The sequence below is a fragment of the Arachis hypogaea genome, chromosome 11, assembly GCF_003086295.3.
Source record: "Arachis hypogaea cultivar Tifrunner chromosome 11, arahy.Tifrunner.gnm2.J5K5, whole genome shotgun sequence".
Lineage (NCBI taxonomy): Eukaryota > Viridiplantae > Streptophyta > Magnoliopsida > Fabales > Fabaceae > Arachis > Arachis hypogaea.
Window position 1 is genome coordinate 22,524,768 of NC_092046.1, and position 10,113 is coordinate 22,534,880.

At 30.2% G+C, this 10,113-nt stretch overlaps 2 long non-coding RNA genes across 4 annotated transcripts; both read right to left on the bottom strand.

The window, feature by feature from the left end:
* Nucleotides 1-1,854: 1,854 nt before the first annotated feature.
* LOC140176325 (uncharacterized) lies at nt 1,855-3,827 on the bottom strand. The gene is made up of 2 exons (XR_011867385.1): nt 2,947-3,827; nt 1,855-2,870 (listed from the first exon to the last, which is right to left on the bottom strand). It is a non-coding gene; the product is annotated as an uncharacterized lncRNA (long non-coding RNA).
* A 917-nt stretch (nt 3,828-4,744) lies between these two features.
* LOC140176326 (uncharacterized) lies at nt 4,745-8,090 on the bottom strand. Of its 3 annotated transcripts, none has more exons than XR_011867387.1 (3): nt 7,374-8,090; nt 7,102-7,290; nt 4,745-4,951 (listed from the first exon to the last, which is right to left on the bottom strand). It is a non-coding gene; the product is annotated as an uncharacterized lncRNA (long non-coding RNA). The 3 variants fall into 3 exon arrangements; XR_011867388.1 differs by having other exon boundaries at nt 4,745-4,938; nt 7,374-8,088; XR_011867386.1 differs by lacking the exon at nt 4,745-4,951 and having other exon boundaries at nt 5,095-7,290; nt 7,374-8,076.
* Nucleotides 8,091-10,113: the final 2,023 nt, after the last annotated feature.

Genomic DNA, 10,113 nt, shown 5'->3' on the forward strand with positions numbered 1-10,113 from the left:
ATTATTTTAAAATTTTTAAAATAATTTTTAACATTTTTAAAATAATTTTACAATGATGCTGGATGTTTGTTATTATTTGGTTTTATTTTTTTTTAAATTTTGAATGTTTTTGTTTCCTCATTAGGTTTTGGATGTTTTGCTTTCTTGATAATTTGAATTTACATTCTCTTCAAAATTTTAGATATTTCTTTTTGTTATGTTTCAGAGAAATTTTTTTTATTATGAATTTTAAAATGATTTTACAATGATTTTGGATGTCAGTTATTGTTTGATTTTAAATATTTTTTTATTAGATTTTGAATTTTTTTATTATTAAGTTTTAAATGTTTCTTATGATAATTTGAATTCATGCTTTTTCCGAAAGTTTTGGATGTTTTTTTGTTACGTTTTGGATTTTTTTATTAAAAATTTTTTAAATAATTTTGGAATGGTTAAAATGAATTTTTGAAATTTTTAAAATAAATCTTTAAAATGATTTTACAATAATTTTGCATGTTTGTTATTATTTGGTTTTAATTTTTTTTATATTCTAAATTCTTTTTATTAAGTTTTGAATGCTTTTTAAGATAATTTAAATTTATATTTCGTCTAAAAAAATTCAAAAAAAAATTTGCTAGTTAACTATAATTGATTACACCTCTTATTAGTTAGCTAATGAAATTTTGAGTGAAATTAGGTTAATTCTTTGAATTTTTTATTTTTTAATAGAACATCTTTTACTAATTAATTACATTTAGCTGCACCACTAGTTGGTCCCTATATATTATATTTTAATATTTTATAGAACTATTTCAAACCATTAGTTAAAAGACAACCACCTTTGATCTTTCCGACTTATTATAGAGATAAGAGAATCATAATGCTATTTAATTTGTAGCCTTCCTTCCACTCGACCAATGTATTTTATTTGTATTACTAACAATAATAAAATAAAATCAAAGCAAGACTGAGACACGACAAAAAAAAAAAGGTTTTTCATTTCTTTTTTATGTGTGAATTATTTGACGAGACTTAAAAAGAAAATTATAAAAACCTTTTCTGACCACTGTTTTTACAAGAGGAAGACTATTGATTGGAGAAAGAAATACATATTCCTTTCGTTTCATTTCCTTTTAATTAAAGAAACCGATAGATTCTTTGAGCTACGGCCCTTTCATTTTTTTTCATAAAAATAGTGGAAACCACCAATTGAGGATTCTAGTTATCTTGATTTTTGATGCACCATTCTGTCGTCCATCAATTGTGAAAAATAAAAAGTGAACAAGGAATAAAAATAAGGGTACAAACACATATACACCTTCCATCTTTCTGATCTCCATTTATCTATTGACGCACACACCGGTCAATTGTACCACAATCAGAGCCTCTTAATACGAAATTAATTTTCTAACTTGTTTTTTATTTTATTTTACTTAACAAAAATATTATATACATACAAAAAAATCAACCACTATATTTTATATTTAAATACAGGTATTTGTTAAGTTTATTTTTAATATATATTTTATATTTTAACATATATTTTTTTATAAATAATTAATTTGGTGATAATTGTATTACACTATAAAAAAGACATTCAGTACCATCGATAATTAATTTACCATCAGAATGCATTTGACGGTATAAACGACGACAAAAAATGTTTACGAGCAAATTTTGTGTCAGATTGTGTAATTAATACGATGAAAATAAGCGGTTGGTTAATTTTGACAGTAATTTTGGCGCTATGTTATGTTTTGTGGCGCTCATTTACTGTCGGATTGTTTCGCCTGATATGCAATTTTTTTTTGCATAATTAGCGCACAATTAGTAGTCAAATTAATTTTTTTTATTTTTTAGTATTCAAATTCTAAATACCAGAAATCAACTAATGATTTTATTAAATATCAAGAGTTTGAATATAATAAAAGTCAAAAAAGTAAAATACAATTAAATAGACGTAAAATAAATTAAATCCCTAAATCCTACGGATTCCGGTAATCGTCGTCATTGTCTTTTCCCTACTGAGGTGGTTGACTAGGTGCTGATGTCGGTGTCCCACCAGCAGTGCCGCTGCCTCCAGCTAACCTCAATCCACAACAGCAGTCAATACTCAATTAAAATACAAAGCAGTCCAAACAAATTCAAAAAATACTCAATTAAAAGGTTGCGGGTTTGAGTCTCTTATCTTTGATAAAGAAAAAATAAAAAAATACATCATGTTGAACTAATTTTTATAAATTCTCTAATTGGTTCTAAATTATCACCTAATTGAAGCAATAAGCAACTTGAAAAGGAAATTAAAGCACTAAAAAAAATTTTCAAGTTAAAGAATAAGAACAAATTAAATCAACAATAGAAAAAATAATATATAATAGAAATTTCACTAAGCAAAAACCTGAATAATCAATAATAATCAACAATAATAAACACAAATCCTATTTTATAATAATAAGTAAGCTCAGACCTTAATCCAGTCCAAACAAATTTAAATTCAAGAAACATAACAACATGTTGAACTAATTTTTATAAATTCTCTAACTGATTCTAAATTATTATCTAATTGAAGCAGCAAGCAACTTGAAAAGAAAATTAAAGCACTAAAAAACTATTTCTAAGTTAAAGATTAAGATCAAATTAAATCAACAACAACAAAAAATATATAATAAAAATTTCACTAAACAACCTGAATAATCAACACAAATTAACAATAATGTGTCAACCTAATTGATCTGTATAGAATATAAATTCTTCAATAACCATAATAATGAATATACTACCTCCTCAACCTGGGATGCAGATTGTGACAATGAAATTTCTTCACTCTGAGCTTGGGTTGCTATTTCAGGTCTTGTAGACAACTTAGAAAGATTTTTCTTAGCTTTTCTTGCCTGTATCAAAATAACGAGTTACAAACATCAATCAACACAGCTACCTTTAAGAAATGTTTTAACAGGTTAAACTTACCATAATATCTGAGACTGTCCCACCACCTGTAGGGTTAAACCAGGGACCTCCATCCTCTCTCGTGCTTTGCGCTCACAGTTTATAGAATCCTCACTCACTCACACTGCTCTGCCTATGCTTGTGGTGGTCGTGGCGCCACCGATCTTTCGGGTCGCACACCAGCCAACATCTGACCTCGTAACTCAGGCGACCTCCACCCTCTCTGGTGCTTCGCGCTCACAGGTTATAGAGCCCTCACTCACTCACACTACTCTACCTCCTGCATGTGGCTGCTTCCTTTGGTCTTAGACCTCGCACTCCCGCCAGCCTCCGACCCTTGCCACTCTGCGTCTTTGTGCTTCCTCTGCCAAGTCTCAATTTTTTTGTGAGTAGTGATGTCACTCTTTTTTGTTTCTTTGTCAATTTGCTTGTTAATGATGGTTCTCTTCGTCAGACTATGGCTTGGAGGTTTATTAATGGTCCTTTGGTCTTTCTAAGGATAAGATTAGAGGTTTATTAAAAAGTTAGGGTTTGTTCTTAACTCTTTGGATATGAATGCCACTCTCTTCTATTTTTCATCTGTCTAATATGTTTTATTTTTTGGTCTGTGATAGGAAATATTGTGAATGGTTGGTGAATTTGAAAATTTTTTTATGCATTAGTTACTTTTTGCATTGTTAACCAAAAATGTATTTGTTACAATTGCATTACAGTGATTCTCGTTTTTCTTTTTTGTTGCCCTTTTGAATGTATCCTTTATATGGTTTCTTTCAGAGCTATTCAGGTGGTTCTTAGAGACTTAGGATAGTTTGCTATTATCAAAAGGACAAGAATTTCTCTCGAGATAATACCCACACATACTTTAATAAAGATTATGACATAATCATAAATTCCTTTAAAGAAAAGAGTAAAAATGTACTTTATGACTTGGTATTAAGAATATATGCATTATGAGCTAAACTTAAAAAATATTATAATGAATGTTGCTGGTTTATTAATACTTTGTTATAATAATGAATGTTGCTAGTTTATTAATATTTTGTTATAATGAATGTTGCTGCATTATCGTTTAGACTTTCTTGCTGGTTTATTAATACTTTGTTCAAAAAAATATATCTATGCTGATTGTGCTACTTTGGAAAGGAGTAAATGAGTGTTTTGTTATAGCCTGTAAATTAAGTTGTCGGAGTATTTTTATAAGGGAATATACTCAATATACTCAATATACTCAAAAAACTTTGACTATGGTATCAAAATATATTCATGCACCAGTTTAGCGTCAATTGTTGCATTATTGGGCTATAAATTCGTATTTTAAGAACTAGAAGTTCCATGCACACTGGTAGTTCTATATCTATGGGTGAACATGCACGCAAAATGATAAAATAAAAATAGTTAATTTTAGTATTTGTTCTTATTATGAGCAGAGCTTTCTTATTTTTTTTTCTGTGGATTAAAACTACAATATTATAGAAAAAAATCTTATAGAAGTAAAACCTTTTCTAGAGGAAATTTATACCAAATGTCATACCAAAAAGTTAAAAATTGGATTGACGAAAGATCTGAGAAAGTCATTGTATGTGATGCTAGTTTGTTCTTTTGTCTTTCAAAAATATAATTTTTACTATATGTTAGTATTTGTTCATGATGTAACACCTTAACTTCTAGCACGTCATGATCGTACTAAGAGTAAGGTGTTACGACTCTATTTTCCTTTTATTAGCTATTTAATATTGAGCCTCTACACGTTAACTGGTCGATAGTTTTTAAGAAAAACGAAATTCCTTTTAGTTTGGTATATACTTCACACTCAACTATGTCAGATAAACATATACTCACATAATTAAGATTAACACATAATAATTATTCATACAAGACTTAAATACAAACCTATCCCTCTGTAAAAATACAACACTTTACAACATCAAGGGCGAGGGAAATAAACACAAAAGCAACTAGCCAAACAAGCCTTCTATGTCCGTAGCTCTTGAACTAGCCATCCTGTCTGTACCTCTGAAAAGGTTTTCTAAAAACTTTGGGGTGAGAACAAAGCCACACGTTCTCAGTAGGGAACGTGAACGCCGCAATATATAGAGTAAATACAAATAGCTAATTCATATCATAAAAACAATTTCACTTAAAACAGTTTTAAATTCCTTTCTTTAAATCTCGTTACTTAAATAAAATCCCAGTCACATTAACAATTCCTAAATACATTATTAAGACCGCAACTCAAGTAAAATATCCATCAAACACACAAGAAAATCACCAAAACAACAGCACAGTCACAAATAAACAAAATAAAGCAAACGCAATCAAATGTAAATGCGCAAACAAGATGATGCATGCCTGTTCCTAGCGCAGGCCATGAGCTCATGCGTCGGTTGTCTACCCACAACCCGACGTTACTCGGAGTGAACCCCGAATATGGTCCCTTTACTGTGCCAATTAGACACCTTGGCATCACGGTTACCCGTGTCAATTAGGCCTCATTATAATAATAGTTCAATGTGTATCACAGTAAGGAACAGTGCTATCAATTAGGCGAACATTCCCGCATTAGCAATCTCAGGCTATCCATTAGGCGGGCACTTTCGCATTAGCAGTTTGGCACAAGGCCCATTCAACATACACTTTTCATAATTTACTTATTCATTTCAATTATCTCTTTCAAACATGGTTTCTCATTTACTTTCTCTTTATCATGCCTCCGCATCACCAACACTGTAAAACATACCTCCGCATCACCGCCTAACTATACATACCTCCGCACCACCGTCTAATTATACATACCTCCGCATCACCCATTAACCTTAAACATTCTTGGAGACAACTTACACATTTACATTTAACTAAGTTCCTGAACTTTTATAGGAATTCGGACATAATCTCCTCAAAAATAGCACTAAAACCACCCTTACGGGTTCCCTCAGCTTTAACAACGTTCAAACTTTCCTCAACAATTTACTAGGTAAACATTCTTAATTGGTCATTATACTCTCTTTAATCCCTTTAGTTATTGTAAAAACACGGGTTTAGAAAATAAAACTTGGTTCTGGGGCATTCCTACCATAATTGAAATTTGTACAAATCTTTCAAAAATTCTACTATCATTGCAGAAAAAACAGCAGCGAGTAGTAAATTTGTTAAATTCACTAAAAATCCAATTCTCACCCATTGCCTTTCGAAATTCATGTACTTAAAAACAACTCTTCCAGCTTTCTAGAAAACTAAATTTTAGACTATTACCATGTCACATGTAAAAGTTATGAGGTTACGAACACAGCCCTGCCTTATACAAATCTGTTTTCAAAATCCAACAAGCAACTCACACTTTTTGCAACATATCTAATTGGTTAAAAAGAGTTTTGACACGAAATTTAAACTGAATATTTTAGACACATAAAGCTTGAAACTTCCGTTGGTTTCAGCCCAAATACTCATCAGAATTATAAATTAAGTGAATTGGAAGTTGGTGCTTCTGCAGTAAAGAAACAGAATTTTCTGCTGAAACCATCAATCTTCAAAAATTCATTTCTCCCAATCCACTTATCAATTAATTCTGAAATTTTTACGAGATATTAAAAACACATTAAAGTTTCATAGAAAAATAATTTCATCTAAAATTATGATCTGGAATGCTCCCAGAAATTCGCTCATTCTGCTGCCAATTATGCAGAAATTGCAGAAATTCTGCATAATGCACTTCCAGCAACCTCTCATGCCAAATCTTATATTCAAGCCTAGGATTCATCTAAAACCACATTTCTAACTTTCTTTTGACTAACCAAAGTTGCCCAAGAACTCTTAATTCAATATATTACAATTTCATATCATAGGTGCAACGTAACCATATTATCACAGCATCCATTCTTCAGCATCTCATCTATAACAACATCAAGTTCTGATTCATCAAATGAATTTCCAGCAACCATAGCAACATTTCATACACAAAATCATCATCAACAAGTACTAGCAACAAGTATAACTTCAAAATACACAACATCGTCAATAATAACTAGATTAAGTCATTAAACCAATCACCAATTACAACTATGATTCAACTCAATACCAACAATTATTCACACCAAGCAACCATAAACTATTTGTAGTTACTCATTTAATTTTATTGGCATTCATAACTTAAAACATTTATTTTTAAAACAAATCCCCTACCTTGATTTGTCGAACCCGTAGGAACTAACCGCGATAATCCCTTTTTTGTCCTTAATTTTCAGCAGCGGCAGCAACCCTCAAAATAGCCAAAGTAGCGGCAGTAGCCTCAACTCCTTCAGGGCAACAACAACAACAACAACAACGACAATCGCGCCAATTATGCTTGTCCCGGAGATGAATTAGCAATGACTAGAGCAAAACACATGCTGCTGTAATTAGGGCAGGGATATAGCAGAAGGATAAATTGATAACAGAGCAAGGAAGAAAGTTACAGGTTTCAGAAATTGGAAAAACTGGAATTAGAATAAGGAGGATGTTCGCCAAATCGGGAAATAGTGGCAGCAGCTGATCGGTGGCAGAATGGTGACTCCACGGTGGCGTGCAACTCGCCGGCGGCTATTGCAGAGGCGGAGATCCCCCTTCTCCTTTCCCGTCATGTCACTCATTCTCTTTCTCCCCGGTTCAATAGCGACGGTGATGGCTAGGGATTCTCCCAGCAGTGGCTTCTCCGACGACAATGGTTCTATCAACGGCAGCGGTGGCGATGATGGTTCTCCGCGAAGACGACGATGGAGCAGAACGTACACGGCATCTCCTCTCTCCTCAGCTGAACTCCCTTGCATGCATCTCCTTCTCAGTCTCCTCCTCTTGTTCGCGATTGTGGCGGCGACAACGGCACTCATCCTGTCGGCGAGATGAAGACGTGTGGCTTCACGAACGGTGAGGCGCGACACCGGCGCGGGACAGCCCCTCGCCTCTCCTCTTCCTTCAGTCGCCAGCTCTCACTCTCGAATCTCTCTTTGCTTCTGTGTTTTTCATTTTCCCTTTCTTCCTTTCTTTCTCTTGATCCATCTCTGTATATGTGTGGATTATGTGTGTGGGCATGGGATAAAGAGAAAGGGGAATGGCGGTAGTAAGTGACGGTGAGAGTGGGTGAACGTGGCTTGTTGAGGAATAAACACATGGTGGGAAAAGGTATAAGTTTTGGCGAATTGGGTAATAAGATTAGGGCTGGTGAAATTAGGAATTGGGAATTTAGGGATTAGAATAGAATATGAATTGAAAATCAAACTTAATCAATAAAATTAATTTTAAGAATACTACTTTTTTCTTTTTTTTTTAAATTATAAATTATTTTTAATTAAATAATTCATTTTAAAATTATAGATAAATAAATAAAATTTTCTTTGTTTATAAAATAAGTTCGAAACTAAATATTTAAATACGGTATATAAAATTTTCATTATTTCTCGATTACTAGAACTTCAAATTATAATTAAGACATTACTCGATTTTTATGTAAAAATCTTCGAAATTATAATCTTGATTAAATAGGATAAATCGTAAAATAACTTACTATTTAATTTTCGTAAATCCAGGGTCTTACACATGACATATTTAGTTGCGATTAAAATTGATTGGTTCTGTAAGGTGAATTCAAAAAGCGAAAGACAGAACTTTCTCAAGTAGCTTTATCTTAGATAACGAGGGAGATGTTGAGGCATCTAAGAAAGGTTTAAATATGCCAGATGATTACACTATTTGGAATGAAGTTGTGGCAAAAGGGAAAAAGTTGCTTTTGGTTTAGGTTCTTTTAGTTTAGGGGAAGTGTTATGGTGCTTATGGAAGATTCCTTCAACAGGTGAAGAAAAGTGTTGGCAAAAATATGGAGACATACATGTGAGATCTTGGGAACTATGAGGAGACAAATTCTGTCCAAAAATAAAGGCTATAAGAATTGTAGGGTAATAGAATTAGATTAATTCTGAAAACATAATTGTAATTATATTATTGGGCCCAATTAATGTGAAGTTGCAGTCCTTTTTTGGAAGTGTGTCAATGATATGGATTTTTGGGTTTCGAAAAAAATTGAGAATTCAAAAATAATAACAATAAAAGTTGCATGGGCTGAAACGGGCATTACTTATAATAATAGCATTGGATATTGTATTAGGAGTAGTAATAAGCATCTAAAACTTTAGTATTTTTTCATAAAAACACATTTTTAATTTTATTTTTATATTAAAATAAATATTTTTTTTACTAATTAACTGATTAGTTTATATTTATTATATTATCATATACTATATGTATTTATCAAAAAATAATATTAATAAATATTATATAATCTTAAAAAATATTATATTGTTATTAATAAAAATATTTGATTTTTTTTATTTATACATATTTAATTACATTTATATTAATAATCATAACTAAAAAAAATACTTAATTTAAATATAAGTAAGTCTAAAATTAAAATAATCAGTAACAGAAATTATTACATATATTGATACAACATATATTTGATCTTTTTTATTTAATTATTCCACAACAATATATATAATTTAGTATAATTACATATATTTATCCAACATATATCAAGCAAATCTCAAATGATTAATTTAACGTATGAAAATAATAACTACGGTAATATGATTAAGAAAATTATTCATAATTTTATTCTTCACCTTTTTATGTTATTAAGATATTAAATAATTATTTTAATAACAGTTTTTGGACTTCGATAAATGCAATATATTATTTTTGGATTTCAATAAATAATATATTAAAATAATTATTTAATATCTTAATAACATAATAAGGTAGAAAATAAAATTATGAATAATTTTTTAATCATATTACAGCAGTTGTTATTTTTATACATTAAATTAATCATTTGAGATTTGCTTGATATATGTTAGATGAATATATGTAATTATACTAAATTATATATATTGTTGTGGAATAATTAAATAAAAAAGATCAAATATATGTTGTATCAATATATGTAATAATTTCTGTTACTGATTATTTTAATTTTAGACTCACTTATATTTAAATTAAGTATTTTTTTATTAGTCATAATTATTAATATAAATGTAATTAAATATGTATAAATAAAAAAATCAAATATTTTTATTAATAATAATATAATGTTTTTTAAGATGATATAATATTTATTAATATTATTTTTCGATAAATACATATAGTATATGATAATATAATAAA